Genomic DNA, 12564 nt, shown 5'->3' on the forward strand with positions numbered 1-12564 from the left:
CTTTTTCAACCAATTTGTTATTTGCATATGGAAATGCAACTGAGTTTTGTATGTTGATTTGGCATTCAGCACCTAATTCCCCAGCTTCCTTCTCCTGTCGCAGAGCCTCAGGTTGGCATACCAAAATAACATATCAGCCTGAGTCCCAGAATGTCCACCTAGAGCAAAGCCTGGACACTATGAATGACAGACAGAAGTTCATTTTGTTAAGCTGGTGAGATTTGGAAGTTGTTACTTCAGCGTAATTTAATCTATCCAAATACTCCAACCTTGACTCAGTTGCCTGCAAACATGTTTGGTTTCAAACACTGTATTAGCTCGAGCTCAGTGCCAGAAATAGTTCTATGCTTTTTAAGCAGAAATGAGACAAAGAATTTTGGTTGCTTAGAAAACACTGGTAAGGCCTGGAGATGGAAGCTTAACATGATCTCTAGGAACTGCTCCAAGAACTGTGTGTACCTCACCCCGCACAGGAGAGTCTGCACCTGCCCCATCAGGAAGGCTACCTTGCAAATCCTTGCATTCAAGAACATACCTCCATCCACAGCTATGATGGCCAGAATCGGGAAGCCACAGCCACACAGTGCCCTGGACACAGGAGCGCAGTAACCACGGCACAGCAGGTGGTGCGGTGAGTGTAGCCACCCACATCTACCTGTGGTCACCTTGGAAGCCAGAGGCTGTGTCTGCCACCTCTTTCGCTTTCACTGCCAGCAGAAAGCACCAAATGCCCTAGGATTTTGGCTGCTGCTGCCTTTCAAGTCTTGTTTGAGTGCTTCAAAATGGCAGAACCCAATAAGCATCTAGAAGTCATATTTGCAAGGTCTTTCTATACTGTCTTAACCTCTTTGTGCTTGGCCAATTTTGCCAATGTGCCTTTATTTGTTTATTCAGTTTGATATATCCTAATCTTGTGATTCCAGAGAATGGAATTCATTTGACTTTCTATAGGTTATGCTGTATTTCATTAATTGCACATTTTTTCACATAAAATGAAATCAGGATGCATCTTAAAGTTGATAGCATGACAGAAGTTAGTTGGCAGAGTTTTTTCTTTCTTAGGCAGTGTATAAAATAATAATGCATCTTACAATTGTCAGCATCTTATATTTGAAGAACCCACATACCCAAGAGGGAATGTAGCCCTGCCAACACCTCAATTTCAGACTTCAGAACTGTGAGAGAATAAGTTTCCATAGTTTTAAGCCACCCAGTTTTGGTCAATGTGTTATAGCAGTTCTAGGAAACTGATATAAGTGTACATGAGGCAAGCAGGAAAGATTATGCCAGAAATTACTGTGAATGAAGCAACAGGATGTGAAATAACTGGTGTTTTTGAAACACTGAGACAAATTTAGTGTGTCTGGCATGAGGCAACCAAGAGTGGAATGGGTGTGGACAAGGGCTCCATCATGAGGACAGTCTGTGCTTTTCAAGGGTTAGCAAGGCAGGCCTGACCACAGCTGCCTTCACTGGGAGGGAGGGAGGCCTCAGAGGGTAACCCCAAATGTTCCACCAGGTTCAAAGCCAAGCCACAGGGAGGCATCAGCCTGACAAAGAAAGGAAGGGGGAAGTAATCAGGAAAAAGCAGAAGGCTGTTCCTACCAAAAGCCACACTAACAGGACAACAGGTTCATCATTGTTGGAAAATCAACCATGAAGAAAGTCATCAGTGACGGGCAATGGAGCACAGTTGAAGACATCCTGGCTGCAGATTCCAGAGATTCCAGGGCTCTTCACTCAAGCTTATCTTTCTTTCTTTTCAATATTTGTGGGAGACATACCTTACCCCAAAGAGACATGAATATCACAGAAATTTTAGTCTGCAGATTTAAAATTTGTGGATGAAGCCGTCTTTCACAACCTCAACATGTATACTGGACCATGGTTCTGCCAGGTCAGTCCTGCAGCCACAAAAGAGAGGACCAGGAAAGAGGTTAGGGGAAGGAGGCATCCCAGGCATGCAAAGGCAAAAGATATTCTTAGACCGTGGGTCCCAGGAGCTGCACAGTGAAGGCATGACCAGCTGGGTTAATAATCTGCTCTAGAAACTTGTCAGCTTCTTTCTTGAGGTTTATAGGAGAGATCTTTAACATACACACACACACACATACACATATGCACGTGCATGCATACATATACACCCATACACACATACACACACATACACATACATCTATGCACATATATACATACATGCACACACATATACATACATGCACACACATATACACATATACACATGCATGCATATATACACACATATACATATACACACTGTGATGGTTAATTTTTTTTTTTTTTTTGAGACAGAGTTTCACTCTTGTTGCCCAGGCTGGAGTGCAATGGTGCGATCTCGGTTCACAACAATCTTCGCCTCACAGATTCAAGCAATTGTCCTGCCTCAGCCTCCAGAGTAGCCAGGATTACAGGCATGTGCCACCACGCTCAGCTAATTTTGTATTTTTAGTAGACACAGGGTTTCTCCATGTTGGTCAGGGTGGTCTCAAACTCTCGACCTCAGGTGATCAGCCCACCTCGGCCTCCCAAAGTGCTGGGATTACAGGCATGAGCCACCGTGCCCGGGCAATAGTTAATTTTAAATGTTAACTTGACCAGGCTAAAGGATGCCCAGATAGCTGGTAAAACATTATTTCTGGGTATGTCTGTGAGGGTGTTTCCAGAGACATTAGTATTTTAGTTGAATTGACTGNGAGACAGAGTTTCACTCTTGTTGCCCAGGCTGGAGTGCAATGGTGCGATCTCGGTTCACAACAATCTTCGCCTCACAGATTCAAGCAATTGTCCTGCCTCAGCCTCCAGAGTAGCCAGGATTACAGGCATGTGCCACCACGCTCAGCTAATTTTGTATTTTAGTAGACACAGGGTTTCTCCATGTTGGTCAGGGTGGTCTCAAACTCTCGACCTCAGGTGATCAGCCCACCTCGGCCTCCCAAAGTGCTGGGATTACAGGCATGAGCCACCGTGCCCGGGCAATAGTTAATTTTAAATGTTAACTTGACCAGGCTAAAGGATGCCCAGATAGCTGGTAAAACATTATTTCTGGGTATGTCTGTGAGGGTGTTTCCAGAGACATTAGTATTTTAGTTGAATTGACTGAACCAAATTTTAAATCCATAAACTGAGCAGAAAAAAATCACCCTCACCGATTTGGAAGGGCGTCATCCAATCCTTCAAGGGCCCACATAGAAAAAAAAGGCAGCAGAGGGGCTGACTCACTGTCTTCTGGGAGCAGGATACCCACCTTCTCCAGCCTTTGGCTGCTGGCACTCCTGGTTCTCTGGCCTTCATATGGATCAGGACTCACACTGGCAACTCTCCTGGCCCATGGGCCTGGGTTTGGACCACATTGCACCACCAGCTTTCCTGCATCTCCCGCCCACAGATGGCAATTCACAGGACTTCTCAGCATCCCTAATCCTGTGAGCCAATCTCTCACAGTAACTCTCTTTCTACACGTGTAACTAGATCTCCTGTTGGTTCTGTTTCCCTGGCGAACCCTGACTAACACATGCCCTAGAGTGGCATTCACCTGCCTGCAAATGCCTACTCTCTTCTGTTCCCTACAGTTCTCCAGCGTTCGTAGGCCACTGCTCAGAGACCACAGGCAGCACCCCTGCCCAGGCGCAAAACACGTCTGCTCAGTTATGGGAACTCCTTCACAAACTCATCAATCGGATGGTGATCAGTCCTTTCGCTGCACCCTCAATAAGCCAACAATTTATTCCTTCAAAGAGATTAAAGCAAAACTGTGGGTTTATTACTTGTCTGTAAGTATTTCAGCTCTCCTTCCCAAAGAGTGTTTAGAAACTAGCTTTTGTTGTTATTTCCTTCGGAGTTTTTTTCAGTTTTTTTTTTTTTTTTTTTCTGTTTTATTTATACTTTTTACAAATCAAGAGCTGACTTTCAGTAGATCACAGCAAGGGAGCTGCTCTGCTATGTAGAAAGCTCTGACCCAGAAGTAGGTTGTCTACAAATGATTTAGGTTCACCATGAACATGCATTGTGTGACGGGCCAGAGTTTCGACTATTGTTAGGGAATTCTTAAACATCTGTGTCACTGTCTCATGTTTATGTACAGATCTGTCTTTTGTCTCTTCACCACAATCTCCCTGAGAAGAAAGCAAGCCTCTCACCCAAGTTCTCGAGATGGATAATTTCTCTCTTCCTCAATTAGAACTATAACAAACCAGCTCTCTTGGGCTGTTCTTGGGCTGTTTTTGCAAAACAATTTCCTCAGGAAGTCCAAGTAGACTGTCCCTCTATTGTTCTGGCCATTTAATATTTTAAACAAGGTCCCCTTTCTCTGCTAACACAGAGTGATCAAGGCAAAAATAGCTTGGAACGTGTTCAAGTTTGCGGTATCACTCCACATGACTAACAGTTGTTTGTTGGTTTGTTTGTTAATGTTGTTGGAGTTTTTCTGACACAGGGTCTCATTCTGTTGCCCAGGCTGAAGTACATGGGCATGATTATAGCTCACTGCAGCCCCAGTCTCCTGGGATCAAGCAATCCTCTCACCTCAGCCTCCTGACTAGCTAGGAATACAGTCATGCACCACCATGCCTGGCTGATTTTTTAAAATTTTTAGTAGAGATGAGGTCTCACAGTGTTGCCCAGGCTGGCCTAAAACTCAAGTGATCCTTCCACCTCGGCCTCCCAAAATGCTGGGATTAGAGGCATAAGCCACTATGCCTGGCTATGAATAATAGTTGTATCTCTTCAGGGTGCACAGTGTCATTAACTTTTGTATTTTGTGGAAATTTAACAAGTCCTGACAGGCATAGCAGTATGCAGGATTGCAAATTATCTGAAACAATCATGAGGTTTGTAGATTACAGAAAATCTGATGACATTAACCTGTCACGATCTATAAAATATGCTAGCTTTTGATCACCCTGGAAGATATTTTATTTTATTCCTCATTCTATTGCTGTGCCAATGGGTGAAAGTCTCATTCATCCTTTGCTCCTGTCAGTCTGTGTGTGTCTTCTTCCTGAATTTTGGTGACGTTTTCTCTTTACCATTATCTTGATAGACACTCACCTCCTCGTCCTTTTGCCAGTAAGTTAAATACAGTCTCCTTTGCATCCATCCCACATTCAGGGCAACTGCACAAAAACAGGCAGTGATGGAAACAAATATGGCAAATATCAAAGCCATAACTCCTGCTTACCTTATCAATTGCTCTGAGTAACAGCGGTGTACTCCTCAGAGAAATCCTACTCATCACTGGAAAGTGTCCTAACAAACCCTATTGGTTCAGAACATTGTGTACCTACCCCTGAGTCATTGAGAACAGGATGCTTTCTTACCAAAGAAACCTATAAAGTTCAATTACACTCTTTCCGGTGCTACCAAATCCATTCATCTGAATTGTAACGGGTCCTGAGTATCACAGACAATTTCACTTAAGTTGAATGCACATTTATAGAACATTTTAAAGTGTACAAACCATTCTCAAAAACATGAACTCATTCATTGAAAGCATGCTCTCTAGAACCCAAATCATAGCTCTTTTCTTTTAAAATCCCTGGTGTTGTCTCTACATGAGATGGCTTTTCTTATGGAAAGTTGTAGAGCAAGACAGCTGGTAAGCCTTGTTGTCTGCTGCATTTGACCTTGCAGAAATCAATATTATTTTACAATATTGTCACAATATGACCACAAATTCATTTCTATACAGAAGACCCTGAATATATGTCACAGAAAAAATGTAATCCATAATTCAGATAGTTCTTATCACTAGGACTATGAAATTCCTCAGGTGGTAATAATTCCAGTAGAAATTCAAGATGTTATATTTTATGCATATAATGCCTAATTAGATCCAGTAAAGGCTACATCCTTTTGAGAACATGTTGGACCAACTGAAACTTCAAAACTAAAATCTAGAAACTCAACTAAATTTGTTGTTAGTGTTTCAAAAGCTCCTGGGCAACTGTCATACTATATTTGTGTAGTATTTGATGTCTTTATCTCTCCTTTGATTTTTCTGGAAAGTAACAAATTTAGTAACCATCTCTACCATCCAAATAAAATTGGGATATCTTTATTTCCTTGCCAATTCCAGATATTGGCTACACTCTAATAGAATTTACTCTCATTTCCTTCAATCCTCTCATCATTTAAAGGAAATCCTCTAAAATGTCTCTGTTCAAACATCTCATAGATCTTTCAGTTTCCTTGCAGAATCACATAGGACAGTTTACTGACCCCTGATTTGGTGAAAGCGTTTGTAGTCTTTTGGGTACTTTTGCTCCCATTAGTCATTTTCAGGAGTTGGTCTGGAAATGTCTGCTGTCCCTTCAGAGACAAAGCAATATTGTCTGTGAGTTTAAAAGCCAAACTCTCTCTGTAATAAATATGTCACATATTAATCAAGGAGCTGCCCAGTTTTTATTTATTCATTTAGTTTTTAGAGATGGGGTCTCACTGTGTTACCCAGGCTAGACTCAAACTCTTGGGCTTAAATCATCCTTCCACCTCAGCCTCCCACATGCCTGGGACTATAGGGGTATACCACCACGCCTAGCTGCCCTATTTTATTTTTTTTTTTTTTTCTTTGAGATGGAGTCTCACTCTGTTGCCTAGGCTGGAATGCAGTGGTGCAGTCTCGGCTTACTGAAACCTCTGCCTCCCAGGTTCAAGCGATTCTCCTGCCTCAGCCTTCTGAGCACCTAGGAGCCCTGAGCCCTTAACGTCAAGACTGCAGTGAGCTGAGATCGCGCTACTGCCCTCCAGCCTGAAAAACAGAGCAAAGACCCTGTCTCACACACACACACAAACACACACACACAAATTAAAAGTATTGTCCAATGTTGATGTCAATTTTCTAGAACTGTAGTATGCAGAATTCACTTTATTAAATTGATATTTCAACAAACAATGAATGTGCATTTGTCCACCAGTCTTATTCTACTCATGATTCTTTAAGGATCAGTGACAATGGCTCAGCAACTTCTCCCCAGCTTAGGACCTGGAACAACTTCTATTCATTTCAGTCAACATTGACTGGATTTCTAACCTGAACCAAAGGATAAGTACATTTTTTGAACTTGAAGTCTGCTTTACAATCATGTCATCTAGTTTATCTTCTAATTTCCTTTCCCCTGCCCTTTTTAAAACCAAATTACTGCTTTAAAACCAATTATTTTCTTTGACATATATTCAGGGCCTCCTGTATAGAATTGAATTTGTGGTCATATTGTGACAATATTGTAAAAGAATATTGGTTTTGAACCAAATAAATTATTGAACCAAATAAAATAATATTGATGATGAATATTGTCTTAAAACCAAATATTGATGAAAATATTGGAGATGAAAGGAAAACAGATGGCAGATTAGACTTTTATGTATCACCATTTACTTTATGTGAAATTTTAAATCTCCATTTTCTCTCAACTGCACTGGTTTTTATAAAATATGTTAAAGCCATTTTTGCCTTAAGTATGAAAGCATGAGCTTGTTTAGCTTCCCTAGCAATGTGCGTTTGGCCATTGCTATGTTTTGAATGTTTACATCCCTCCAAAATTCATATGTTGATTCCTACCCTCAAGGTGATGGTATTAAGAAGTGGGGCTTTGGAGTTGATGAGATCATGAGGATGGGGCCCTCATGAATGGGATTAGTGCCCTTAGAAAAGAGGCCTAAAGGAGCTTGTTTGCCCCTTCTGCCATGTGAGGACTGAGTGAGAACCAGGAAACAGACCCTAACCTAACACCAAACCTGCCTTAGCCTTGATCTTGGACTTCCCAGCCTCCAGAATGTTGAGAAATAAATTTCTGCTGTTTATAAGTCACCCAGTGCATGGCATTTTTGTTAAAGAAGCATAAACAGACTGAGACAGCCATGATCACTCTAATTTTTTTTAAATATTTCCTTCACATTTGCACAATTCAAGAGCAGGTGCTGACTGGGAGAGCCTTCCCTTCCTTAGAGAAGAGCGAGCTGCTTTTTCTGATTATGGAAGGGCTTGTTTACCTGCCGTAGGATTTGCAATCAAGAACATTACCTTCCCCAGGGGCAATTCTACCCCCTCCAGCCACCACACCACTTTTAAATCAAAATAGACCCTCTCTCTTTTCACCTATTGCTCACTTTCCCCTGATTAAAACAAAAAAATAAAAGAGAACCAGTACAAGCCTACATACATGCACACACAAACAAGCACATACCACAAGAACACACTCATGCACCCATGCATACACACATGAACACGTACAAGCACACACACACACACGTAGGCATGCAGACACTTTTAACCTCTTCCTATACTACATCTGTGTTACATTATCCCCACCAGTTTTTTTTTTCAACTTTTAATGAAAGCTTGTATACAAGATTACTTTATTCCTGCATCTTCTCAATTGTTTTCTCCTTGTATTTGCCCTTTTCCTTTCCTACTTGGTGAGATTTGGCTTTCCATGCAAGGACCTTTTTGCGGTCTTTGTCCAGTTTTAGTCTACTGATAACCCCCTTGCTGGTGGGAAAGTCTACACAGACAGTTGTGTCGTTAGCCTTTTCCTGCTGCACCCATTCAATGTAGATGACATGTTTCTCTCTGTAAATCTGGACTACTTTGCCAATTTGCTGACCTTTATGGTGCCCTCACACAACCTGAACTTCATCATCCTTTCAGATGGGCATGGATCAAACACTGTACTTCTGTCTCAGCTCTTTGGAAAAAGGGGAGGACATAACAGTTCTGTGAATGTGGGAAGGCGCGTTGAAATGCCTTTTGCAGTTACTGCTTCAGTCAGAAGTCACAAAGAGATTGAACTTCATTTTGGCCACTCCCACTTCAGTGATGGCCACAAAGGGCCCCACTGGTTATTAATGTCTTTTTTCAACTCAAACGTTTAAACTATATAGCCTGGCATATTGTAGAAGAGAATCGTGCAGCATTAACTATTAGCATCTCACGCTCACGTGCACAGAAATATTCAGATTACAAAAATATACCAATTTATAAAGATTAATATTAACTCACTGTAATTTTTCAAAGACTCACAATTATTTGATCAATTTCAGGAGAAACTATTATATTTTTGTACTATGTTCATGCCAAATGCCTAAGACTAATCGGTTTCTCTTACTTTGTGACTGATTCTATGCCTCAGTATTTAAAAAATTCTCCTATAATAATTGGAAAGGTGAACAGAAGTGATTAGATTTGTCTTAGCAGTATCTCTTACTTTGCGAATCTTCACGTGAATCTTCAATACCTCTTATTTTGTGAATCTTCATCAAAATCTGAAGTATTCCCATTACTTTTAGGAAAAGAACCAAATGCTTAACATGATCCACATAAGATCACATAATGTATATATCTCTGTATGCTCACTTTGTATTTTATCATCAATATTTGCTGCAACAAAACAAAACCAACTTCCAAGATAAGGTCCAGCATATGTGGACTTCCCAGCAAATTTTAGTTAATGCTGCCCTCTAATGCCTGGCTCTGATATTACATCAGCTCAGGGTTTTGACCAAAAACAGACACAAATGAGGTCGCCTAAGGAGACTTTAGCAATCATTGCCAGGTTCCCTTTGACTAGCTCATTCCACAGATGAGCAAACTGAAGCCCAAAAACTCAGGTGTTTCTCGCACGATCACACAGCGAATGACCGTCAGAAGGAGTTAGAACACAAAATTGCTGTCTTTCCCCAGACAGGGCATGTGAGGTGTGACCACAGGGCTCTAGGGTTGGTGCCTCACCCGTTAGGCTTTCTGAAATTCACAAACTGCAAAGCATGACACTGCCCATAGGAATCTGTTACAGGAAACGAGAAAGGATTCTGACATAGCTCAGTTAAGAAGCAACCGGAATTCATGCAGCCCGGGTCCTTGTGAGAGACAATTAGAATATTATACCAGAAAATTTGGAGAGTTAGCAGAGACCAGGTGCTGTGCGGTTTTGTGTACTCAACTCAGGATTTCTAACTTAATCCTGATGATGACTAGCTATTGAAGGCCTCTAAGCAAATTGAAGAAGGTCACTCCGACTCAAGGGTATAGGGCGGCTCTGGAGACAGGAAGACCAGCAAAGCTTTACTTTGTCAGTCCAGGGTACCAACAATGAGGACTGCAGGACCCCTACTTTTCTAGTTTACAGAGTGTATTAGGCCGTTTTCGTGCTGCTGATAAAACAAACATACTGGAGACGGGGCAATTTACAAAAGAAAGAGGACTTACAGTTTCACCTGGCTGGGGAGGCCTCACAATCATGGCGGAAGGCAGAGGGGGAGCAAGTCATATCTGTGAATGGAGGCAGGCAAAGAGAAAGAGCTTGTGCAGGGAAACTCCCACTTATAAAACCATCAGATCTCACGAGACTTACTCACTATCAGGAGAACAGCACAGGAAAGACCCACCCCCATGATTCAATTACCTCCCACCAGGTCCCTCCCACAGACATGGGAATTCAAGATGAGATTTGGGTGGGGACACAGCCAAACCATATCACAGAGCTAGTGGGAAGATGGTATTATTGGGCTGTCTAGAGGACACAGGAGAAGGAGAAAGGGTTGTGAGGCCAGAAGAACAATCACTGTATGGACGTGCTGACCTTGAAGGTCGTATACACAAATGTGAACCTGACAGAGCCAATTCTTCAAGATGGACCCCACGCAGCTAACCAGGCACAAATTTTAAATACAGTCAAGCAGGCGTTTGTTGACTGGAGGTCACACAAGCACCTGAGTTGCCCAAAACACACACCTTTATTTAACTTTGGAACTTTCAGAGCTCACTTGAACCAACCAATCAGAGCTTACCTGAATCAACCAATTAGAGCTCACCTAAACCAACAAAGGTGAGCTCATCTGAACCAACCAATCAGAGTTCAGCTGTATCAACCAATCAGGGCTCAGGTGTGTTGACCAGTTTGAATTTTCATTTGCATAATTGAACCTGATTGGGCAGAAACGTTTGCTATAAAACCTAGCCCCAGCTACTTGGGAAGCTGAGGCAGGAGAATCACTTGAACCAGGGAGGTGGAGGTTGCGGTGAGATGAGATCATGCCACTGCATTCTAGCTTGGGTGGCAGCAAGACTCCATCCCTCAAATAAAAAATAAAAATAAAATAAAATTTTAAAAAACACCAAACCCTACCTTTGTTCTCTGGAACACATCTTTGTTTACACCAGAGGCTGCATCTCCCTCGTTTGTCAGTTGTTTGCTGGAATAAAGTCTCTTTCCTCCAATTTCCTTCCCAGAGAACTTTTCCTTACAACCTCAGAAGACAGCCGGATGGAAATACTTAGTAGGTGTTGAAATATTAGGCTGAAGCTCAGGAGCAGGGGACAGATTTCAGTTACAGATTTTGCACCTAGATACATTTAATGTAATTTTGAAAATTATCATAGTCATTATGTAATGAATTATGTAATAAAATTAAATAAGTTAAATAACTGAATAAATTAATTAAATAAAAATATGTAATAAAAGTGTCCAATATAATTATGTAATGTAATATAAAATATAATTTTAAAATTCTAGTTGTTACACCGAGATAAGTCTGCCTTGGAGGCAGGGGGAGCTGCCCAGGAAGACTGTAGAATGAGAGGCCAGGAAGACAATTGGAGAACCCACATGTTGGCGTCGGCAGAATCCACACAGGAAATGAAGGAAAGGTAGATCCATTAGAACGATATTGATAGGATCTCACATCGCAGAAGAGGGGAGCAGTTGTGAGAAAAATATGCTCAACACTGACAAATAGCTGGGGGGGAAACGTGTTAACTCCACACTGCCAACTGAGGAAACAGCAAGAAGCTGTTGCTTAAAGCCACCAAAGCTCCTGGAACATTACAAGTTGCCCAAACAAGAAGGGACCAGTATGAAGAAAGGGAAAAGGAACACAGGGACCCCTGAGGCTGCATCCCAACAGAAGAGGACCATCCTAGAGGAGAAGGAGCTGTCAATCCTCATTGTCACCACAGCCTGCTTTGTAGAGGGCACGGTCACTTTTCAACACGTGAGGTGGGAGGTTCGAGAGCTCTAAGTGGGTATTCAAATCAATAGTATAATCTAAATTATAACCTGACTCTGATTGGGGAGTGTGGTGACTAATGTATTTGGGGAAGAAGATCATTGCTGCATATGCCAAATGACAAACAGATGACACAAGTTAGCGAAGTTTTTTGTTTTGTTTTTATTAAAGAATGCTTAGTGCTAATGAGGATATGGTGAAATAACTCTCTACTCAAGAGTGAAAATTAATATTAACCTTTTGTACAACAATTTTGCAATATATATCAACCTGTTTACATCATTTGATATAGTAATTCCGATTCTAAGATTTTTCATTAAGTAAATAATTTATAACATGGAGAAAGCTTTATGTTTATCTCAGGGTTATTTATAATAGGAAAAAACTAAATTCAAACTACATTTTTCATGACAGGGGAATTATTGAGTAAATTATGGTACACACCTCAAATGGAAAATCAGGCAAATGTTACAAATAATAACTGAAAGTTTTTAATAACTTGGAGAAATAGTAATTATATAACATTAAGTAGAAGAAATGATA

General features: G+C 41.3%; 1 pseudogene; it reads right to left on the reverse strand.

Moving 5' to 3' along the window:
- Positions 1-8373: 8373 nt before the first annotated feature.
- LOC108529885 (60S ribosomal protein L26 pseudogene) lies at positions 8374-8811 on the reverse strand (annotated as a pseudogene).
- Between the last annotated feature and the right edge of the window lie 3753 nt (positions 8812-12564).

Source organism: Rhinopithecus bieti, unplaced genomic scaffold (genome assembly GCF_001698545.2).
Source record: "Rhinopithecus bieti isolate Rb0 unplaced genomic scaffold, ASM169854v2 scaffold_6933, whole genome shotgun sequence".
NCBI lineage: Eukaryota > Metazoa > Chordata > Mammalia > Primates > Cercopithecidae > Rhinopithecus > Rhinopithecus bieti.